We start from the raw sequence: 11,339 nt of genomic DNA, 5'->3' as shown, positions 1-11,339 counted from the left end.
GAAAGCCCGACTTAATCCGCTTCAGTCTGCAATTTGAAAGAAGGAAGGTAGAATCAGATGTAAAGGTTTTACAGTTAAATAAAGGTAATTACAGGCGCATGAGGGAGGAACTGACGAAAATCGACTGGAAGCAGAGCCTAGTGGGAAAGACAGTAGAACAGCAATGGCAGGAGTTTCTGGGAGTAATTGAGGACACAGTGCAGAGGTTCATCCCAAAGAAAAGAAAGGTTATCAGAGGGAGGATTAGGCAGCCATGGCTGACAAAGGAAGTCAGGGAATGCATCAAGGCAAAAGAGAGAGCCTATAATGTGGCAAAGAGTAGTGGGAAGTCAGAAGATTGGGAAGGCTACAAAAACAAACAGAGGATAACAAAGAGAGAAATAAGGAAGGAGAGGATCAAATATGAAGGTAGGCTAGCCAGTAACATTAGGAATGATAGTAAAAGTTTCTTTAAATACATTAAAAACAAACGGGAGGCAAAAGTAGACATTGGGCCGCTCCAAAATGACGCTGGTAATCTAGTGATGGGAGACAAGGAAATAGCTGAGGAACTTAATAAGTACTTTGCGTCCGTCTTCACAGTAGAAGACATGAGTAATATCCCAACAATTCAGGAAAGTCAGGGGGCAGAGTTGAATATGGTTGCCATCACAAAGGAGAAGGTGCTAGAGAAACTAAAAGGTCTGAAAATTGATAAATCTCCGGGCCCAGATGGGCTACATCCTAGAGTTCTAAAGGAGATAGCTGAAGAAATAGTGGAGGCGTTAGTTATGATCTTTCAAAAGTCACTGGAATCAGGGAAAGTCCCAGAGGATTGGAAAATTGCTGTTGTAACCCCCCTGTTCAAGAAGGGAACAAGAAAAAAGATGGAAAATTATAGGCCAATTAGCCTAACCTCGGTTGTTGGCAAAATTCTAGAATCCATCGTTAAGGATGAGATTTCTAAATTCTTGGAAGTGCAGGGTCGGATTAGGACAAGTCAGCATGGATTTAGTAAGGGGAGGTCGTGCCTGACAAACCTGTTAGAGTTCTTTGAAGAGATAACAAATAGGTTAGACCAAGGAGAGCCAATGGATGTTATCTATCTTGACTTCCAAAAGGCCTTTGACAAGGTGCCTCACGGGAGACTGCTGAGTAAAATAAGGGCCCATGGTATTCGAGGCAAGATACTAACATGGATTGACGATTGGCTGTCAGACAGAAGGCAGAGAGTTGGGATAAAAGGTTCTTTTTCGGAATGGTCCAAGAAGTGGCTGATGAAATTCAACGTGGGCAAGTGCGAGGTCTTGCACTTTGGAAAAAAGAATAGAGGCATGGACTATTTTCTAAACGGTGACAAAATTCATAATGCTAAAGTGCAAAGGGACTTGGGAGTCCTAGTCCAGGATTCTCTAAAGGTAAACTTGCAGGTTGAGTCCGTAATTAAGAAAGCAAATGTAATGTTGTCATTTATCTCAAGAGGCTTGGAATATAAAAGCAGGGATGTACTTCTGAGGCTTTATAAAGCACTAGTTAGGCCCCATTTAGAATACTGTGAGCAATTTTGGGCCCCACACCTCAGGAAGGACATACTGGCACTGGAGCGGGTCCAGCGGAGATTCACACGGATGATCCCAGGAATGGTAGGCCTAACATACGATGAACGTCTGAGGATCGTGGGATTATATTCATTGGAGTTTAGGAGGTTGAGGGGAGATCTAATAGAAACTTACAAGATAATGAATGGCTTGGATAGGATGGACGTAGGGAAGTTGTTTCCATTAGCAGGGGAGACTAGGACGCGGGGGCACAGCCTTAGAATAAAAGGGAGTCACTTTAGAACAGAGATTAGGAGAAATTTCTTCAGCCAGAGAGTGGTAGGTCTGTGGAATTCATTGCCACAGAGGGCGGTGGAGGCCGGGACGTTGAGTGTCTTAAGACAGAAATTGATAAATTCTTGATTTCTCGAGGAATTACGGGCTATGGGGAGAGAGCGGGTAAATGGAGTTGAAATCAACCATGATTGAATGGTGGAGTGGACTCGATGGGCCGAATGGCCTTACTTCCGCTCCTATGTCTTATGGTCTTATGCTTCCACCACACTTAGAGGCAGTTCATTCCGGACCCTAATCACTCACAGTGTTAAAAGCAAATCCTTATGGCACCTTTTCACCTTAATTTAATGCCCTCTGGCTCATAGAATCATAGAACCCTGACAGGGCAGAAGGAGGCTGTCATAATATACATCTATGTATATAATGGAGTGCAGACAGGCAGTGATTGACACACAGGATGACCAGTGAGCACACAGAACACAGCAGCCAATCACCAGACAGGACACGACTACTATAAAGCCAGAGGGCACCAGTTTTCCCACTCTCTCGGGATCCAGCCTCTGAGACAGTCAGAGCTCGTGAGCTAGCCAGTGCAAACACCATGCGGTAGCTAGTAAGTCTGGTCAGGCTAGCCTCAGGTCTCCAGTCAAGTCAGCATAGTGTCAACCCACAGTCGAACATGTATAATAGTTTAGATGTTAAATAAAATCGTGTTGCATCTTATCAAGTGTTGGAAATCTGTCTCTCGCTACACTGCATCAAGTGCAGTCCACATCGACCCAGCCTGCCCAACACATCAGAGGCCATTCAGCCCATCAGGTCTGCGCCAACCCTCTGAAAGAGCACCCTATGTAGGGTCAGTCCCCCACCCTATCCCTGTAACCCCACCTATCCTTTTGGACATTAGGGGGCAATTTTAGCCCTTAACCTGCACATCTTTGGGCTGTGGGAGGAAACCCACGCAGACACGGAGAGAAAGTGCAAACTCCATACAGTCACCCAAAACCTGAATTGAACCCGGGTCCCTGGCGCTGTGCTAAACACTGTGCCACTGTGCTGCCCGGTTCTTGACCCTTCTGCCGAAGGGAACATTTCTTCTCTGTGTGCCCTGTCCAGACCTCTGATTCTGAATGCCGCCATTAAATGTGCTCCCAACCTTCTCAAAATGGAACAACTTCAGCTACTCCAATCCATCCAGATAACTGATGTTCTTCCTCCCCAGAACCATTCTCATAAAACTGTTCTGCACCCTTTCCAATGCCTTCACTTTGCTCCAAAAGTGTGGTGCCCAGAATTGGATACAATACTTCATTTGAGGCCGGTCCAGTGTTTTCTAGAGGTTCAGCATAACTTCCTTGCTTTTGTACTTATGCCTCTACTTAAAAGATCTGACAGTGATCCCCTCTGTCACCTTCAACAATTTCTGCATATTTTTGTGTTTTGTGTTTCCTACTGGTGCACGCTCCCGGTGTTGTTGGGGGGAGGGGGGGGGGGGGGGGAGTTCCCTCTCCTGCTTCTGCTGTGCCCATTTGCCATGACCTTTCCGCTAGTCTGCACGCGCAATCATTCAGGCATATACTCTTTATGCACGCACACTCTCACAAATATGCACACACTGATGTTCACACACATATTTTCCCGTTCACACATTGGTGCCTTTCCACCAATGTAGGTCTACTGTGGAGAGGGGGGGTTGTGCGCTGCATCACCAGCTGGTGGCACTGTTCCTTTGGTTTTTTTTAGCGTGGTTTTTGTCCTTGGTGTACAGCTGGTGTCTTCGTTGTCTTCCTGCCTGTTTTGTGTTCTCCTTCTCTGTTTGCTCGATATTTGGTTTAGTTTATAATGTGCCAGACCGGTTCTGGGCTGAACTGTGCCCCTCTTGGTTGGGATGAAATATTTTTCTCTCTCGCCCTTCCTCCATGCTCTGTGCTGGAGCGGCCTTTTCCAATGGGCTGGGCTGGTGAGCCTTTCTGCTGATTTTGGGTGGGGAGGGGGAGGGTGAGAGCGTTCTGGGTGCTAAGTAATTGGTGTCCTCATTGTATTGTCTTCTGTATTTTGATACTGACAATAAACTAAAATAATTGCAAGTTGTGTTTGCTGCTTGCTCCTGCTGGTGGCTGCAGATGCCTGGAGGCTGCTGTTGCTGTTTCCTTGCTTTCTGTAGCTGGAAAGAAGGACAATTTTTTCTAAGATACCTGGGTCCTGGAACACCGGGCTCAGGAGGACGTATGAGTCGAGAAGGCAATCTGGTTTGAAGCAAGAAGACGCTGCCGGACCTGGTGGAAGACATTGAACCAGATGGGCCACTGACGATGCCATTGAAGAAATGCTTTTGGGGATTACTGATGCTTTTGTTGTTGGTGTGGTGAGTGCTGCATGTAACTGGCACATCACCGCGGGTTAAACAAGCTGGAAGTCAAGGGTGTTCAACTGCACCTTGAGCACCAGTGGAATATGTGGATGCCAGGATTTGGTTCCGGAGAGATTGGGTTGTGTGGAAGGGTCAGCACAGCTATGGCTCCTGGGCAAAGAATAGCACTGATATGTGGAACGAGCCACACATTGATGGACAGATCATTTCCATGACAAAGTTCTGGGCATGATAACACATTCGTAGGCTTATTCTCCGTTTCTGTTGAGGAATCTGCATGTGTTTGGTTTTTTTTGTGAAAGTAAGCTGGCATAGTTTGTATTGGTACCAATATAGAACGGTGATCCCATGCTTCCTTGTTGTTTAATAGTCGGTGTGCTATGTGGAATGTTATGTCGTTGATTTTCAAATCCTTGTTAGTGTGGCCCATTTAATAAACAAACTATTCACAAGTGTCTCTTCGAGGACACAAGTGTCATGTCTCAGAGGATAATTAATGCATTGCATTTCAAGCAATCATTTATGCCTGAATTCATAGAATCATAGAATTTACAATGCTGAAGGAGACCATTTGGCCCATCAGGTCTGCACTGGCCCTTGGAATTAAGCCCACGCCTCCACCCTATCCCCGTAACCCAGTCACCCTACCTAATCTTTTGGTAAGGGGCAATTTAGCATGGCCAATCCATTTCCAAGGGGCTGGTTTAGCTCACTGGGCTAAATCGCTGGCTTTTAAAGCAGACCAAGCAGGCCAGCAGCACGGTTCGATTCCCGTACCAGCCTCCCCGGACAGATGCCGGAATGTGGCCACTACGGCCTTTTCACAGTAACTTTATTGAAACCTACTCGCGACAATAAGCAATTTTCATTTCATTGTTCCACTTAACCTGCACATCTTTGGACTGTGGGAGGAAACCAGAGCACCTGGAGAAACCCACACAGACACTGGGAGAACGTGCAAACTCCACACAGTCACCCAAGGAACCCAGAGAGAGAGGTCAGCAAGACCTAAAGTACAGACAGTGTTGGTCTTTCAATGAGCTGCCGGACAGGAGGTGCCGCAGAAGACTCCGTTTCAGAAATGTGACGATGCAGCACATGTGCCGCACCCTTACGGACTTGGCACCCCATGGAGGAGGAGGACACCCGCTCCTGATGGACATGAAGGTCGGATTTCAAACAATGACGAGACAGAGTACAGGAATGAGATCGAGAATCTGGTGAACTGGTGCAACGACAATAATCTCTCCCTCAATGTCAACAAAACGAAGGAGATTGTCATTGACTTCAGGAAGCATAGTGGAGAACATACCCCTGTCTCCATCAATGGGAACAAAGTAGAAAGGGTCGAGAGCTTCAAGTTTTTAGGTGTACAGATCACCAACAACCTGTCCTGGTCCCCCCATGCCAACACTATAGTTAAGAAAGCCCACCAACAACTCTACTTTCTCAGAAGACTAAGGAAATTTGGCATGTCAGCTACGACCCTCACCAACTTCTACAGATGCACCATAGAAAGCATTCTATCTGGTTGTATCACAGCTTGGTATGGATCCTGCTCTACCCAAGGCCGCAGAAAACTACAAAAGGTTGTGAATGTAGCCCAGTCCATCACGCAAACCAGCCTCCCATCCATTGACTCTCTCTATAATCCCCTCTGCCTCAGAAAGGCAGCCAGCATAATTAAGGACCCCACGCACCCTGGACATACTCTCTTCCACCTTCTTCCATCAGGAAAAAGATACCAAAGTTTGAGGTCACGTACCAACCGACTGAAGAACAGCTTCTTCCCTGCTGCCCTCAGACTTTTGGACCTACCTCATTTTAAGTTGATCTTTTCTCTGCACCTTGCTATAACTGTAACATTATATTCTGCAGTTTCTCCTTCCTTCCCTATGTACGGTGTGCATTGTATGTACGGTGTGCATTGTTTGTACAACATGCAGGAAACAATACTTTTCACTGTATACTAATACATGTGACAATAATAAATCAAATCAAAAGGTCACCGCAGCCCACAACCTTTATCTGGTTCATTCCAGGGCTCCAGGTTGACCATTGCGGCATTTCAGAATATACAGCCCACAGGTGCATTCGGTACATCATTGTTGCTCCTGTATGCCCGGCTATCAGACTGTATCACCTTCAACCTGGACTAAGCCCACCAAAATGCCTGGACTGCAGGATTTCCCACCATCACCAGGATGCCCTATGTCCTGGCATAATCAATGACATTCATGTATCCCTGCATGCACTGAGGCATCAGGAACTGCCCTTTATTAATAGGAAGGGGTTCCTCTCCCTGAATGTTCAGATTGTTGTGTGAACACTACCTCCGTATCATGCCGTGTGTGCCCGCTACCCAGGGAGTGTGCATGACAGCTACCGCCTGAGGTACTCAGAGATAGCCGGTGTCTTCGAGGACCACCCCATGATGACGGGTTGGCTATTGCGGAACAAGGGATACCCGCTGAGGTGCTGGCTGATGATGCTGGGACGAAGGCCTGAGACCGAGGCAGAGACCCGATATAACAAGGTCCATGTTGCCACCTATGGTGTCATTGAGCGGTGTATTGGACTGCTGAAAATGTGGTTCCAATGCCCGGACTGCTCTGGTGGTGCCCTGCAGGACACCCTCCAGAGGGTCTCCCGCTTGTGGTGGTCTGCTGTACCTTCCACAACCTGGCATAGCAGAGCGGTGACATGCTAGAGGAGTGTGAGCAAAGGGAGAGACGTGCAGTCTTGTCTGAGGAGGTGGAGGAGGTGGACAAGGAGGGGCTGGAGGATGAGCCGGGGGAGGAACTGGAGGATTGAGTTCAGGCGATGGCAGGGTCTGGCACGCCTGGAAGACCAGGGAGACCCTCATTCTCACCCAATTCTCATAGGACGATGCTGTGTCTGTGAGCACAACCCCCCCCCCCCCCCCCAATTTCCCTCCCCTCCAATCCCTCCGTTCCCCATCCCACTGTTTCCCTCCTTCTTCAATCCCCCTCCCTCATTTCTCTCCTTCCCCCAATTCCCCGCTCCCATTTCCCTCCTTCCCCCGATTCCCTGCACCCCCCATCTCTCCGCCCCCTTCCCGACCTGTTCTACCCTTCAAGGGGCTGTGTAACATCACCCCAGGGTGATGTTAGCACTGTCAGCGGGTCAATGCGCAAAGACAGGAGAGTGATGATAACTCACTGTGAGGAAAGCCCTGCTGATCTTCCCACCCCTTTAAGATGCTCTCATCGGTAGCATTGAGAATCCTGGTCAGGTTGGCATCCCCAAAGTGAGGAGCAGGTTTGCTCGCTGCCATGCTTGTTTGTTGACTGGGAGTGAGTCGTGAGGGGGCATTTAAAAGCAGCTCCCTCTTGTTAACTGCACCTGAACCATACCCAAACCATCTCCTCCTCAAAGGCAGCCCCTTTTCTTACATTACAGTTTTGTCTGCCAATCTTTGATTCCCAACATGCCTTTGCCCGACTTCATGGTTGTGACCAATTTCTATACTGATGTGGAGATGCCGGCATTGGACTGGGGTAAGCACAGTAAGAAATCTTACAGCACCAGGTTAAAGTCCAACATGTTTGTTTCCAATCACTAGCTTTCGGAGCACTGCTCCTTCCTCAGGTGAATGAAGAGGTAGGTTCCAGAAACATATATCTATAGACAAAGTCAAAGATGCAAGACAATACTTTGAATGCGAGCCTTTGCAGGTAATTAAGTCTTTACAGATCCCGAGAGAGGGATTATCACAGGTTAAATAGGTGTGAATTGTCTCAAACCAGGACAGTTGGTAGGATTTTGCAAGCCCAGGCCAGATGGTGGGGGATGAAAGTAATGCGACATGAATCCAAGGTCCCGGTTGAGGCCGTACTCACGTCTGCGGAACTTGGCTAAAAGTTTCTGCTCGGCGATTCTGCTTTGTTGCGCGTCCTGAAAACTGCCTTGGGGAACTGTACTAGATTTCTATACTGGTGTGACGTTCTCTAACCCAACAATAAACCGCTGTTAAAAACTCAGGTGGGTGCTGGCCCACTCCTACTGACAGCCTGGTTGAAGCAAATCCCAACACGTTTATGGGGTGTGGGGTCTTCTGTACTTGCAGCCCTCCAGTTTGAGCTGGATTCAAGTTCAGATCCAACAGGGATAAAGGGATGTGAGGCGGCCAATAAATATAAATACTACATTAGAATAATGTTTCATTGTTTTCTAACAGCCTAATGAACCGATTCTAAACAGAACAGAATTTTTCTTGAAATCTAAAGAGCAATTGAACATCAGAAGTTAATATAAAACGAATGCAAGATATGTCTTAATACCCTTTGCATTGTTCACGATTATGGGTTTTGCTTTAAAGCCAACCTCCCTAGAGCTACGAGACTTTCAGATGTATTAAGGTCTGTAACATTAAGCTGGAATCTCCAACTTTTGCCACACGGGAAGACCCCCGCCACCCGATTTAGAGGCACTCGGATCAGATGCACTGAGAGTGCATTTCGGATATTTTTGCAAGCTTATTTTTGAGACTGGCGATTTTTACTTTGTTACAAAAAAAGCGTGCAGCTCAACCGTATTGAGACTATAGAAATTGGTTTTAAAAATATCAATCGTGTTTTAAATTGCAGCTGCTTCTTTATTTGGGTAGCTGCAGTATTATTTTCAAAATAATTCTCCTCCCCTCCCGAAAAAAAGAAAGCATTTTATTATTAGGGATGGAGGGGTTGGTATATGGTGTGTGTGTATTTTGCGGGGTGGGGGGGGAGAGACAAGATTTAATCGAGAAGGGGAATTTTTCCGTCTTTTTGGGGGCCCATAAAACATGTGCTCCAGGTGAGGCTCGAACTCACAACCTCGGCATTGCTCACTCTGTACTGTCATATAAGTACCGCGCGCTAACCGATTGCGCCACTGGAGCTCTGACATCAACGGCCGAGAAATGTCCCATCTACCCTCGGCCTGGAGGGAGGGAGCGAGCGGGGGCGGCTGGAGTTCTCCTTTCAAACCGCCTTTGATGACCGCCGCTATTCCTCCCCCCTCCCCCCGTCCATAACCGCCGCCGCTCGACCCCGAACGGCTGCATTCAGCCGGCATCCATGTTTCCCGACGGCTGCTGAGAATGAATCCCGGGGATCGGGGCCTACTCTCGCACTCTGAGCCCCGACCTCCTCCTCTACGCTGTTTCTGTTGGGTGGAGATGGGGGATCTTTCGGTCATGTGTTTTGTTTTGAGGGGCGGCAATCCAGAGGCGACAAAGCCGCTACCTTTCAGCCATAGCGGCGGCGGCGGGGGGGGGGGGGGGGGGGGTTGACACAAAGGGTCTGTGCTGAGTAGACTGTCAGATTGAGGGGGGTGGGCAGACTGCTGTGGGCAGGGAGGCAGTGGTCTATACACCCGGGGGGGGCACTGGTTTATTCTCTGAGACCCCACCTCCCAGGTGTGTGTCTCTGAGCTGGAGTCTGGGTGGGAGTGCCAGATGCCGCAGAATCACACAGTGCCGAGGAGGCCCTTCGGCCCATCGAGTCTGCACTGACCTGCCTGCCTAATCCCATTTGCCAGCACTTGGTTTACCAACCTTGAATGTTACGACGTGTCAAGTGCTTACCCGGGTGCTTTTTAAAGGATGTGAGACAACCTGCCTCCCAGGCCGTGCATTCCAGACCGTCACCAGCCTCTGGGTAAAAACTTTTTTCCTCGCATCCTCCTGCCCCAAACTTCCTGCCCCTTACCTTGAATTTGTGTCCCCTTGTGACTGACTCTTCAGCAAAACACCCTACCCACCCTGTTCATGCCCCTCATAGACAGAAAATAGGAGCAGGAGGCCATTCAGCCTTTCGAGTCGGCTCCGCTATTCATGATGATCATGGTTGATATTCAACTCAGTAGCTTAATCCTGCCTTCCCCACAAATCCTTTGATTCCCTTGCCACCCCCCACCCCACATATCCTTTGATCCCCCCCCCCCCCCCAGTGCTAGATCTAACTGTTTCTTGAAAACATAATCTTGTACACCTCGGTTAGGTCTCCTCTCAGTCTTGTCTGCTCCAACAAAAACAACCCAAGCCTATCCAACATCTCTTCATAACTTAAATGTTCCATCCCAGGTAGCATCCTGGTGAATCTCCTCTGCACCTCCTCCAGTGCAATCGCACCCTTCCTATAATGGGGCGAACAGAACTGCACGCACTAGTCCAGACTGGTTTCACCAAGGTTCTATACAATCCAACACGTCCTCCCTGCTTTTGTCACATATGAAGTGCTGGCAAGCTAGTTGGTAGTGGGGCCTCGCACATATAGAGAAAACAGCAACGTTCAAAGATTTACAGCACAGAAGGAGGCCATTTGGTCCATCTTGCTCGTGCAGGCTCTTTATTTAGCTGCCTAATTTAGGTGCACACCCCAGCCTTTTCCCCATAAACACGGCAAATCAACCCTCTTCAAATACATGCTCAATTGCCTTTGGAAAGTTCCTGTGAAATCTCCAGGCACTACTCTTTCAAATGGAGTTTTTCAAATCTTAATGACCTTCTGTGGGAAAAAAAGTTCTCCCAAGTTCCTTTCCAGTTCTGAAAATTATTTTAAATTCTGGGGCTGGACTCTCGAAAAATGGGGCTGTGGCCGCACGCCAGCGTAAAAACGCTGGTGTTTTACTCTGGAGATTAATTTAAAATCTTAACAGCTATTCACCTACCTGCAGGGGGCTGGCATAGCTCCGGAGTGCTTCTCGCAGCTTCAGCTGCGAATACGGGCACTTCCTGGTTGCGAGTCCGCAAGGCAGCCTCAAGCGGCTGCGCCAAATGGTATGGCGGACTCAGCCGGCGGACCTGGACGAAGAAAGAAGGTTCCAACGATCGGCCCCGCGCCGTTACATCTCACACACCCGATCAGCACTCCGGCCGTCCATAAGGCCCCCCCCCCCCCAACCAGGGAGGCCATGGACTGAGCCGCAGCCGTCGCGCAAGAGTCCCGACCGCCCAGACGTGGTTGGAACCTTGCCATCCGGAATTCGGCCGGTCGGAACCAGAGGATCGCTGGAGGGGATTCTGGCAATGGCCCCCCAGTCACGTCGCGTAAATCACAGGAGAGGCTCCGGACCCGATCCTGTCATAAAAGTGGATTCTCGGCCCTCGCACCAAATGTGATTTCGGCGCAGAGCTGCGGAGAATCCAGCCC

At 48.7% G+C, this 11,339-nt stretch overlaps 1 non-coding gene across 1 annotated transcript; it reads right to left on the bottom strand.

The window, feature by feature from the left end:
• Positions 1-8,992: 8,992 nt before the first annotated feature.
• On the bottom strand, positions 8,993-9,085 carry trnai-uau. Its single transcript is given in 2 exon segments — positions 8,993-9,028; positions 9,048-9,085. It is a non-coding gene; the product is annotated as a tRNA-Ile (tRNA).
• Positions 9,086-11,339: the final 2,254 nt, after the last annotated feature.

Source organism: Scyliorhinus canicula, chromosome 1 (genome assembly GCF_902713615.1).
Source record: "Scyliorhinus canicula chromosome 1, sScyCan1.1, whole genome shotgun sequence".
Classification (NCBI taxonomy): domain Eukaryota; kingdom Metazoa; phylum Chordata; class Chondrichthyes; order Carcharhiniformes; family Scyliorhinidae; genus Scyliorhinus; species Scyliorhinus canicula.
This window is presented reverse-complemented; position numbering and strand designations above follow the sequence as displayed.